Genomic DNA, 13,022 nt, shown 5'->3' with positions numbered 1-13,022 from the left:
AAGCTATCTGAATGTAAAACTTCTTATTTTTACTGGGACTGCATTTAAGCTGACACCTCTGAAGTTCATCAAATTGATTTTCTCAGAAGTGTCACAATCCATTAACAATTTGCCAAAATCAAAACAAATTTAGCAATGCTTTTGATGTCCCTGATAAGACTTCTCAAAACAAAACAGAAAAAAAATGGTCAACATTTGCCAGTTGCTAGCACTTAGAAAATAACAAAGATAAAGAATGCTGTTTTGCTTTTTACCATAGTGATGTTCTTTTACTCCTTTCCTACTACAGATATGGTACGGTGTCTCGTAGATTCACCCTGGAATCTTTTAGGGGGTAAGATCAGTGACAATATCAGCATAGCAACAGATAAGTGGTAACCAGTCAGAAATGGGTTTACAGTGGATATTAAAAAAAGGTTCCCTGACCATCAGACGAGGTCAGATGAGGTATTTTAACAACTTTCCAGTTCTGAAGTGATTACAAAAGAGCAAAACTATTTGTAAATGGAGGTTGGTAAGCATACAGAAAAGCATCAGGTGCCTGAACTTGATGATGTGGGTTCACAAGGCTGGAGCAAACAACTGATGATTCTCCTTCACTGCCCTGCCACGGGTCTATCATCTCATCTGGAGCAACTCTCCCAACTTTTGTACGGTTCCTAGAGATCTTGGAGACTTTCACTGGATAATACTATAAGGAGCCTAGGACTTGAGTATATACAAGTATATACCTTGAGTGTATACAAGGTAGGGAAAATACAAAAAAAAAAAAAAAAAGATTTACTTGCATCTACAAAGATCCTTGACCAGTGCTGACAGTTGTTAATTGCCACCCCTGTTATTTTTTCCCTCCCATTGGAAAACAGGGTCCTCTACAAGCAAAGTGCTCCAGTTATTGAACAGGGAGGGCAGGCGGTGGAGAATGTTGCAGCCACTTGCAACTGCTAAAATGTGTCTTGCTGGCAGCTTCATTTGGAGGAAAAATATAATCTCAAGTAAAAGTGATTTATCACAATGACACATCTCAACGCAAAGCTCAGCAAGAGCCACTTAATACACACACAGAAATGAGAATGAGAGGCAGACAGGAGTAAAAAAACCTGCTTTTCTGATACCTTCAGAAATGACAGTCCTTTTCCTCCATTCCCCACAGAAAAGGCAGCTTTCTTACCAGGCACCCAATCCAATCCTCTCTCAAGTGCTTATTATCCATTTAACTGAAAATTCTTCATTGAAAAAGACTTCTTTTTGTTGTTATCCATGGTAATTTTAAAAATCTTGTATCATGGAAAAAATTTAGGAAGAAAATAAATCTTCTAATGGTTTAGCCTTCTAATCAAATCAAAATTAAAACATCTGGCTACCTTTTTTTCAGAAGCTAATATTCTTAAATCAAAACTGATTTTTAAGTTTTTCTTAGCTTTTTAATTTCATCAAAAAGCAATTTTTCTAGGGGAAAAAGTGATAAGTGTTGATGAGACATTTTTATATTAAACAAATTAGTAAGTAGTTATGAACTTCCTGGTTAACACTGTATTTGTCATGGTAGCAATAACAGAATTTTGGTATGCCTGCTCTAAAAAGCAAGCTTTGCTCTCCTGTGCAGCAGCCAGTTTTCACGAGGTGTTAGCAGAGGAGCAGCAGATGCAGCTGAAGAGGTCTGACAGCATGCAGGAGGCTAAGGCACGCATACCCACAGCTCCATGTGCTCCTTTACACCACATCTTCTGGTCACACTGTCCCAGCCTAAAGGCAGTGAGAGTAATAATATACAAGAACTACTTCTTTTACCTCTTCTCAGAACCTAACAGTTGCATGGGAAGCACAACTTTTCCTCAGGAGGTAGCCCAGGCTCGCAGAAGTTGCCGTTCCTACTTCAGAGGGCAGCACAGTTCACACAGCTCCTGCCTCACGGTGCCGTGACCTGCACAAACAGCAGTGCCGGAATGCTACAACAACCTGAAAGCATGTGATGAAAATACACCCACGGCTCCTTTCCCCTCTGTAAAGAAGTTCATTACAGAAGCCATTAAATTAGTTTTCAATGCAGGATGAGAACTGGACAGATGACAAGTAAGATTTAAGTCATCAGATATTGTCAAGGCTTTTTATGGGGAAAGAAACTGCAACACACAGGTGTAGCATTTATAAGCTCAGCATCTTGCCAGCAACAAGATCCACTTGTATTCAACCGTCTGCTACAGCACGGCTCCGTTGGCTCACCTGCAACACAACCCTTACAATGAGGCCAGCCATTCAGGCTGGTGCCTGAAGCAAAATCCTACAAAGGAAGACAGTTTTATTTGGCATCAGTTGCTATGGGTATCAGTGCATCTTGCTTTTAAATTAGCTCAGGTGTGGTTTAAACAGGAGAAATAAGGGATGCTGTAGAATTTTAGGAAGCCTGAGGACATTTCCCTTCAGAGATCAAATTTACCAGTGTCATATTCAACAGCTTCTCCTTAATAAAATAAAAATAAAATAAAAATTCCTCAATAACCACAAATTGCTACCGGTTGTATTGGGATAACATTACAGTCATTTCACCACCTTAAAAGTTCTCAATTTAAATCACCAAGAAGAGGCAGAATTTATGCAGCTTGGCTCCAGATTTTCAATTCTGTCAAGAAAGCTAGGGAAAGAATAAAAATAGCAGCAAAGCTATGCAGCGAACACTGTCTTTCTCTACTGAATCATCAGAGTACCCTAGTACAAAACAACAGAACCAGCAATAAGCAATCACACAGCAGCAGTTTGTGGGAATTAACTAAAATAAAGCACATGTATTCAGCAAGGAGATCAGTGAAGTGTCAGAAAAAGCTGCTAATTTGAATACTGCATTTGTTTACATAGTAAGTACTTTTAATATAGTAATATACATTTATTTCTTCAAAGAAATCATAACTGACCACTAATAAAATATCAATAAAGACCTTAATGGTAAGCAACTGAAAATGACTGCAGTTGTATCTTTTGCTGCCTAGTATACAAAACACCAAAAAAAAATGCCCAACAGATGCAAAACCAAACAGACTAACAAATGATTAAACAGCTCCCTGGCTGGGCTTTGCCTGCCAAATCTCTGCCTGGAGAGGACTTTTATGTCCACGTAATAAACCCTCAAAATTATGGACTTACAAAGGAAACAGCTGCTTAACCATAATGGCAATTACTCTGGTCAGATTGCAGAGCACCCAACCTTGCGGCTGTGGCTCCGGGTGCCCATCTCATGCACCACAAGACAATGCAGAGCTGGAATTGAGTTAGCGTCACCGCACAGAGTGTGCAGCTAACTCATCTGCATCACTCGCCACGAGACAGGGTGAGGAGCACGACAAGGTAGTGCGGTCAGCTGGCTGTGGGGCAGGCCCTCCCATGAAGGATTAAAGAGCGTGCCTCATACACACAGGCCAGGTGGCTTCATTCTAAGCTGTCAGGGAGTATTTCAAAGTGCCCCATCATGGCACATCCAAACCCAGCTCAGACATCCTACACCTTGGGGCAGCTTTTAACCTACGCTGGGTTAGTGGGGCCAAGCTCCTCTCCCACTCCAAGGCTCACCCAAAAGCCACACTGAGACATTGTCTTAGGCTCCAAAAGCAGAGATCTACCCCCTAGTATCCGCAGCATTAAGGCTGAAACTATCACAGCACTGCTGTCATCCCGCTGGCCCACAGACCGTAAAACAACTCCGGGTGCACGGCTATTCATCTTATTGAACCTTGCAGGTGGTGGTGCAGGCCCACCTGCTTCAGCACAGTTGGTTATTTCACGAGAGAGCAGAACTTGTCTTGTCATAAGACTGTTCTCTAGCAGACAACATCATAGCTGCGGCAAACCTAGATACAAACTAGTGAAGTATCTTTCTCATGGTCATTGGGTAGTTGGGAGTGTCCAAACCCAGAAAGAAGGACACCTGACTCGGTGTTACAGATAGCATAAAAACACTGCTTCCCACAAGTGCTGTTTTCCATTATTATCTTGATTGCCTACAGAAATATTAATAATCTCATATACAACATGCCCTAAACTCTCCTTCTGTTCATGTCATCCCACAGATGGATGTTGATTCTCCCATTACTACAGACCCCACCCCAAGTGGGGACACCTAATTGGAATGGTGCTCTGGCTTGCACAGAAATGATCAGCATGAAACATATGTACCAGTATCACCAACTATTTATTCGGCAGCTGACGAAGGACACCAGTATCTAACAATACCTGCCCTGTAATTCATACTGGCATGAGCATTTTTGGCTCAGTGACCTGCAGCGGTAACTGCACAGCACAACCTATGAAGTGCATCCATGGTACTGGGAAGTATTTATGTATAAACTGCTCGTTCTAATTAAAACAGGACGTAAAAGTTACTTCAATACTTAAGTGCACAATAGGATGCTGTTGAATGTCTCATCTGCCAAATCCATTTTTGATGGAAAGTGATTGCTGGTATTATACAAGATAATTTCTCTATGAATTAAGTTAAATGCGGCTTGTAAGAGACCTGGACAGCAGCATTTCAAGAAAGAGCCTGCAGATTAGAGACAAGTGACAAGACTGATCTCTGCAGCTGCAATTAACTGTCTTTCCTTCGGTCTCTCCTGCACAGTTCTAAGAAGGGCTACGTTTTCCTCCTGCTGATGAAGGTTGATTAGCAGTCAGGTGGGGAGAGGCTCCGGGGATGGCATGACGCATTAATTAAATCACTTCTACCAGCTAAGTGATGACACTTTGATTTATAGCAGAGCTCATTCAACCAGACACTGGCATTTCCTGGGCACCGAGATGAAGAAAAGCCAAGCTGGGAAGCAGGTGGGAGAAGAGGGGGATGTGCACATAAAGGAAAAAGAGCAAACTGAAGTGAATACCTGCAGCTGATGGAGACTATTTTCAAAACAGAGTGCTTGCTGAAGCAGTAGGAATTACCATGAAACAAGCTGAAAATGATTTAATCCACCTTTCTTATACAGAAGCTATTTCATTTTGTTTGTGTCTATACTAAAAGCTGGTTTACGATAGGGTCTTTTAAAAACTTCTCCAATTAAACATGATACAAATTAGTTCATAAGGCACATTTCAACCTGATATACTCCACAACAGCTTGTGACTTTTGTACCTGGAGATAGCACTGACTCAACATCATCTACAGTTAGAAGCTCAGAAAGAGAAGGTAGAAATGTCCAGAAGGCAGAGCAGGACAGCAATCCAGGGGCCAGGTTTGGATGCTATGCTCAAACCCGCTTGTGCTCCATTGCCTGTCAAGAACGATGTCTCCTAAACACCGTGTTTCAATTTCTCCCTCTGCCAAAGGGCGATAATGTTATTTCACAACCTTTGTAAAGGGTTACCTCTATCCAACTTTATCTATTTTGTTTAGGATTCTGACATTTGAAAAGGCTAACTTAAACAACCTTCCTATTAGAAAGCTTCTCTTTCAGTGACAAGACTACATACGCTGCCTTGTGAACTCTGGTAAAAATCACAAACCAGTACAAGAGAGAAAATACTTCTACACCCTGGAATCTGAAATAGGTCAAAACATGATTACCACTACAGTACTGTATTTCAGTCCCTCTTCTCCGTCACCAGGCTTTGGTGATTTTTGGATTATTTTTTCTTTGAAAGCCTGAAGCAAGCATTTAGGAATATTTTGGGGGCTAAAATATGCTATTCACTGTACAGTCCTAGGGTATTTATTTAGCGAGACATATCTTTGAAAACAAAAGAGGTTTGTCTGTTCACAACATTGTCTTGGGCGAACAACATGTTGACTTTTTGATAAAAGCTCTGAAATACACATGCAAATTTTCTGCAAGAACCACTTTGGACATCTTAAACTACACCAGGCTCAGTTCAGTTTGATACGTGAGGAGGGGACATTTAAGGAAAACATAAAACAAGTGTGATTCAGAGGATGTATTCCTTTTAGTCAATATTACCATCTTTCTCGTTAACCTCTGCTACTGCAGCAGACAGTACTGGAACCATGTCATGGTAGCTACTTGTATGAGGATTTAATGAAAAGAGAATTCTTGTTCTCTAACGTTTCACAAAAAAAAAAAAACAAACAAACAAAAACAAACAAAAAGACCCACCTCTACTGATACGGCTTTCCTAGCTGTGAGCAGTAGTAAAATGACCACTCTTGTAAATCTAAATTCTGATCAGAAAAAGACCTCATGAGCCTCTTGGCTTAGCACATGCATCATGCACATTTGTCTCATCTCATTAACTTTTGCTTATCTAGATATATTTCTCCTTTTAGCTCAAAGCCTTGTCGTGTTTGTTGTAAACAATTTCCATCTCTCCCTCAATGCTACATCTCATTTATAGGTGCAATTACTGTTACACAAGATAGTATCTTCAGCTTTCATGGTGTACCCCCTAGAATCTCCAAGTGCCTGATAGCTAATTTATTGTGGGAGGCAGATATGAGAAAGCCTTCACAGACATAGCAGCAACAAAGAAATTTGGGTCATAAAAGAATTCTGCAGCAGACCAGTACATAGATCAGTGCTTAACCAGTATCATTTGTCACTAATCTTCTATAATGCATTTGAATTCTTTTGGATCATCTGCACTTAGTAACAAAACACTTTATTTAACACTGGACGTGGTAGGCAGCTAGATGGAGGTGGGGAAAAAAAGCCAGCTCGCTTTTAAACAGATCTACATGCATCTCCTTTTCATCATTAGAATAAATATCCAGAGAGGTGAGTAAAGGTTTAGCTGCATGACTCTCATTAACGTTAACTTTATTTCAGTAATGAGGTGAAAGCACAATCACTGGAGCTAATATAATCACAGTGATGAGACACAAAGTATGCTGCAGTAAATACGGCTGAAGAAGATGACATTGACAGTCCTGATAGGTTGTATTGAGGATGGAAAAACAGGAAAATCAGAAGCAAAATGATGCAGTGAGGGTAGAGACCTTGCCTTTGCATCTAGAAGTAAAAACTTAAAACCAACAGGAACGAGCCCACTGATGTGAGTGAGAGGACTGACACCTGTCAAAGGACTGTCCTTCGAGGTATTCAGCACACCAATCCTCACTCAGCTTTGCTAGTTCCTAGGAAGAACTGAGGAAGCAAGGGGCTAACAGTTCTGTGCCCTTAGAAGTCATTTAGGAAAGATAAGGAAGATTACTGTAGCAGTTAAAAAGGAACGCTGAGATAAAAAGAAAACAGCAGGTGTGGAAAATCAAAAGCTATTGGCGACAGCCCTAGAAGACAATCCCAGTAATATATATTGCACCAGAAAAACCTCGCATAATGAGAAGCATGAGAGTCATCATGCCATTGCACTCCATTACTTTAACTAATAGAATGATCTGAACAGAACAAGGCTGTGAAGAATTTTATAGTAATTAGCAAACCTGTTGGTGTCCATTTTTCTTTTGCACAACATATGAACAAAAGAAAAGTACGTACAGCTATTAAGGGAAACAGGCAAGAAGAAAAAGTGGGAAGACGGACAGTGATTTAGGTACCTCTGCAGAGATAAAAACTGTAATTACAGTTTTTATTACAAAATCAGCGTACAAGGATTTTTAGCTTAACACACTGCAATATAAAAACTACTAAATATGTAGCACATAAACATCCACATCCAAGTACTACTAGTACAGAAGGAGCAGAGGAAACATAATGTATACATCCACCCCATATAATTCTTGCAACATTCAGTACCTCTGTAAGCAGCTCAGTTAACTTCATCCAGATGCCATAAACACTTGTTTTTTTGTTTTTTACAATCACATGGAACCGATCCACTGCAAGCTGTTGGTACAGAATCCATGATATTAACCCTATAGCTACAAGTGAAGCGTACTTATAATGGCATGTAAAACTTGTGTCCTTTTCACTTTATTTTAGTATCTTACAGACCCTATGAAGACTGGCACAGAAGTGCTCAAGAGCTGCTGATGCTCAGCACTGAAGCTGGGTGGTTAGCCCTCTCACCTTCAGTATTAAGACAATGAGTATTTGGTTTTGCCATCCCAGCTTGTTGCATTGTCCTAGCCATTGCTATTGCAGGTATCCAACCACTGCAAGGAGAGCCTTGATCAATACATCTTTGTTGTGTAGACCTGAATTGACTACATCTCACTTTCCTTTGACAGCGACACAGATCACATGCAGCTGCTGCTTCCACTATGAGAAACACGAATTCTGGGAAGCATATTCATTATCTGGTTGTTAAAAGCAACGGAGCGTGCAAGCCTCACCCTGCCTGGGTCACCTGAAAAATCAAGATTTCTCTTTGATTAAGTGACTGCCAGCTAGTCACCTTCCCACTCTAACCTTGATGTGGCAGGACTGTGACAAGTGCATATAGTGTAACATCACAAAATGTTTCACTGATGCTCACAAATAGATAGCTTAATTTGTTTAAATAGCCTGGTTCCTTGCAGCATTTTCACTGCAAGCCCTGTTTTGAGGACAGAGTATATTGTCTCTTCATATTGAACCTACCTGCAAGCCAGCTGGCAGGAAGTCAAGGAGAATCCTGATGAGGTCCAAAGCTCTCAGACTTTACCCAGCTTACAGCACTTACTAAATTTCAAAGGAGTTCCACCTGCCACCATCATTCTCTGAGTAGTTGGACTCAGGATCAGAAAACTTGACTTTATAAAAATTATAGCTCCTTAACAGTTTTTCTGTAGCTGAGTATAACCTGTATACGACCAAAAAACAAACAGAAAAGCACCACTACAGGATTTTCCATTTGATGTACAGAAAAAAATAACCCCATATAGGTTTGATTTCTATTTCACAAAAAATAAACAAACAAACAAACAAACAAAAAAAAAAAAAACACTAAAGGAATTTCCATTTGCTGTACAGAAAAAAGTCCTTATAGGTTTGATTTCTATTTCACTCATAATGCAGAAATAACAGGGTTGTCATTGGTGCTAACTTGCACATTTTTTTTCATGGTTTTCATTTGTTGGTTCTTTTCCAGTAGCAGCTGCTGAAGTTAGGTGGCCACAGAAACCTAATTTTTACACAGGAAGGGAAAATGAGACCTCTACAGTTGTAGAGAGGAACTTAGAACTCTGCAACTTCAGTACTCCATCTTCAGACAATAAACAAACACAATTTCTCCCTTATTTTTAAATTGATTATGGTGTGAGAAGCAGACCTCACTTGCAACTGCTGAACACTTGGGGTTAGAACTTGCAGCATTTAACACCGCTGTTTGCGATCAAATATCATCACTAAATCATCTCACTTCTAACTGCAAATCTTTCATCAGTAGAAATGTGCACGATCCAGAGAGAGCCCAGCTTCAACTTACAAACTAGCAAGACAGGAAAAAAAAAAAAAAAAAAAAAAGAGTGTTGAGCACTGAAAGCTAGTCTTCATAAGTGTCACTAAGCAAAGGAGGAGATCATTGTTTATAAATTTTTGTGGAATTACATTTCAGCATAGAGCTGGACTTTCATGCAACGAGACAAAGGTCCGTGAGTTCAAATCATCAGGGTTCACTTTGAGATAACGGAAAAAAATTAAGTAACAACTAAAACAAATGTTTTACCGATGCTGGTGACATTTTGGCATTACAACAAATGCTAAATATAAGCCTTTCGTGATGAAAGCTTGAGAGTAGATAGCATGTACACTTTCCTTTTTCATAAGCCATATTTATCCTGTAAACAAGCCTCACATGCTGTTGGCAGCAACCTAGGATATCATAATTAGGCCAAATGATTTCTTCAGTGAAGCATTCTACTGGAATGCTTTCTACCAGTTTTCAGTAACTTTCAAATAGAGGGATGCTAAAAAAAGTAACTGTATGCTTACTAAAGCAAAACCCCATATACTAGAGATATGTTTCCCGAGTGGGACCCAGCTCCAAGACCTGAGTTCCTAGGGACAAACACAGAAAAGTTCATGTTCTGCTTCCTAGACCAGCTGACAGCATGGGTGCCAAGGAGAACACCATTTTTCTCACACAAAACTTGGGTTAGGTGTTGGTATGCTTTTCAACATGCATTGCAACTGTGACACTATGAAATTTTGCATAAATACTCAGTGGATCAAGAGAGTTGAAAGCTACAGCTAGCACCAGATTAAAGCGGGGTAAGGAGAAATTGAAAAGGGAGCAAAAGAAGAGATATGCTTTTCCCTCAGAAGTATGGGGGAGTACTACAATACCTTTTCTGACTTAGAAAAGCAACATTTCCTCTAGGAGTGAGGATTTCTGCTGTTCTATTGCAACGTTCAATAACTGTAGCTGAGACAGATCCAAGGCAACACATGGAAAGGGAGAAAAGATACAAGGGCCTTGAGGGACAAAAAAAAAAAAAAAAAAAAAAAAAAAAGAGGAACCAGAGCAGCCAGTGAGCTGAGAGAAGAAAAATGAAAGCAGGTTTAGGGTGGCAGGAGGTTAAAAAGCAGAAACAGAGCTCTCTGTGGTGAGTGGTTGGGAAAAGGGAGGATGAAAACAGCCGTGAGGGGCTGAGGCGCTTGGTTTCCTGCAGCGCCAAGCTGCCTGCCTCACACCCCACAGCATGCGGCCTGCTCCCAGTGTACCAGAGATGCTATGGGAGAGCAGTGAGATCAACACCTAATTCCACCTCAAAATACAGGCTTACAGGCTTGTTTTAACCAAAACACCTCAGCAGGCTGGTTCAGCTGTAGTCAGTCACTCTGGGGAAGCTTCCAAGTGAGCGTACACAAATATACTGTTGAAATAAAGCAGCACCTCAGTGTTGAGGCAGATTAGAGTGCTGCTGATGTATGTCTCTGCAAGACCTCAAGATGCCGAGACACCGCTGAAAGGGTATGCAGCCTTACCTTGTTTTCCAGTCAGCGCTGCCATGGAGGAGCCAGCAGGCCGCACCTTCGCACAGAGGAGACAACACTCGGTGGTCTGGAGCCGGTTACAGAGCTCCATGAGTGGCAGAAAGCCGGTCAGAAGGCCCCGTCCTGCCGAACAACCTCCACCGGGGGGCCGATTCGCCTCGTCCTGCCAGTCAGCCTCCATCCCGAGGCCCGGTTCGCCTCGTCCTGCCCGGGAGAGAGGGGAAAAAGGCGGGAAGCGGGGCGGGGCGGGGCAGGCCTGTGTGGTGCCTCCGTGACAGGGCTATGGCCCGGCGCCTGCTTCCAGCCGCCTCTGCTCTGACGGTCAGATGTTTTTTAATTATTATTTAGCACAGTGGGCGTCAGCCAGGTTGCCCCCATTACCATAGCTATTTTCCTGCACAGCACACAGCAAAAACACAGCAGCCCAACAGGTCAGAAAGCAGCCCCAAGCAGCCCGCCCAGGTGAGTCCATTTTCGGGGTTTGGCTGCCCACGGCCCGAGGTGCAGGAGCGATTCCAGACAGGTCACGCCACGCGTTTTCCTGGAGCACTGTAGTGACTTTTGTTCTAGGCCTTCCTGCCTCGCACCGAGTGAAATGCAGCTCTAAGGGCCACCTGCCAGCCTGACGCCAGCTTTTATCCAAATGCTGTGGTAACCTCTGCTGGCTGGTCCTCGCTGTTACACCGCTTGAGACGAGCGACCAAAAGGCGTGCTGGGAGGCTGACAGAAGCATTTAAGCATAAACCAAAAATAAAGAAATCAAAAGAGGCTTGTTACCTTTGCTTACGCATAACTACCACAGAGAACTGCCTTTTTAAAAAATATAAAAATAATGTAATGTGCCTCTTTCAGGCATTAGGGATTTAGGACCATGTATTAACACGTTTACTTTCTCAGCACAACTTTGAAAGTTATTACTAAGCAGCTGTATAACTAATTTGCAAATCATTTGCATTTTTCACCGTGAGGATGTGGATGCAGCATAACCAGTGTCACCTTACGCAGCTAATGGATTCATTTTTATGCATATGACAGCATCAACAGCTTAGGATGCTACACAGGCCAGGCACATGGGACTTTTACCCCACTGTAACCCACTTCTCCAAACGCTGATAACTCATATGTATATGGAAGACAGTACTACTCGTTTCAAGAGTTATGTTAAATGTTTCATCTGAAGCCATGGGCAGAAGTAGCAGAACCTAAAAGAGCAGTCTTCTTGCTCCAAGAAATTTAAAATCTGAACAAATCTTGTGTGGAACAGGAACAGAATGCAGCCAGTTGGCACATGATTTGCATTCACCTTGATTCCCACTAGTCTTACTCTGTAGGTGCATGCAGAAAGACAGAAAACATACTGGATAAATTGGAGCTGGATTTTAATGGAGTATTAAATTGGCAAGAAATCAGGTGCTAGTCCTAAATTCAACCACTACTAATAGAAACTGCTTAATTGTAATCTCACCCACGCAAAACCACAGGTGAACTAACACCTGCCTCCAAACCCTTTTGCAACTGTAATTTGTAATAATTTTAACTGAAATACACACTAGAAGAGTTTCTACAAGACAACTTTTCAGACAGAATTAATTCCATTATATTCTCTACTCTGCAACTCTGTGTTGTTTTACTGATGGTAAAACAGCAGATCAGAGCAATAAACATGCTTCAATTTGAAGGCACCCTGAGAATTCTCAACTAAGATCTATATTTCTAACTACTAAGAACCATCATTTCTAAGAAAAGTCTATTGTCACCTGACTGCCTCAAAAATGTAAATCATCATGTAGACAACATGCATGTTGCTACAAGTCAGACTTCTTTGAAAATATTAGATGGAACTGCCTTTTTAATCAGATGTGAATCAAAAATTAAGAACTAAGTACTTTCCCATTGCTCCCTGCAGGTTTTAAAGCTGGCACTTTTCCCCTCTTCTATGTGCAGTTGTTTGCCTCAGGTTGTAAAGAAATGCAGGGGACTCTTATTAAAGCACCAATAATTTGCTGAACTCCATTTCTGTGGAACTTGCTGAGTTAGAGAATTCCTTTTAATCTCCTCCCCCACCTCTCCTTGACTAGAATAACTGAAGAACAAATATCACATTATGGTGCTAGGTTAAAAGAACTAGCATGCTTGCAGTTTAAGTGATAAGCACAAGACAAAACAAATCCTAAAGCTCAAGCTTGTCCAGCTAAATGACAAGGGCAG

Source organism: Oxyura jamaicensis, chromosome 15, assembly GCF_011077185.1.
Source record: "Oxyura jamaicensis isolate SHBP4307 breed ruddy duck chromosome 15, BPBGC_Ojam_1.0, whole genome shotgun sequence".
Taxonomy (NCBI): Eukaryota; Metazoa; Chordata; class Aves; order Anseriformes; family Anatidae; genus Oxyura; species Oxyura jamaicensis.
This window is presented reverse-complemented; position numbering follows the sequence as displayed.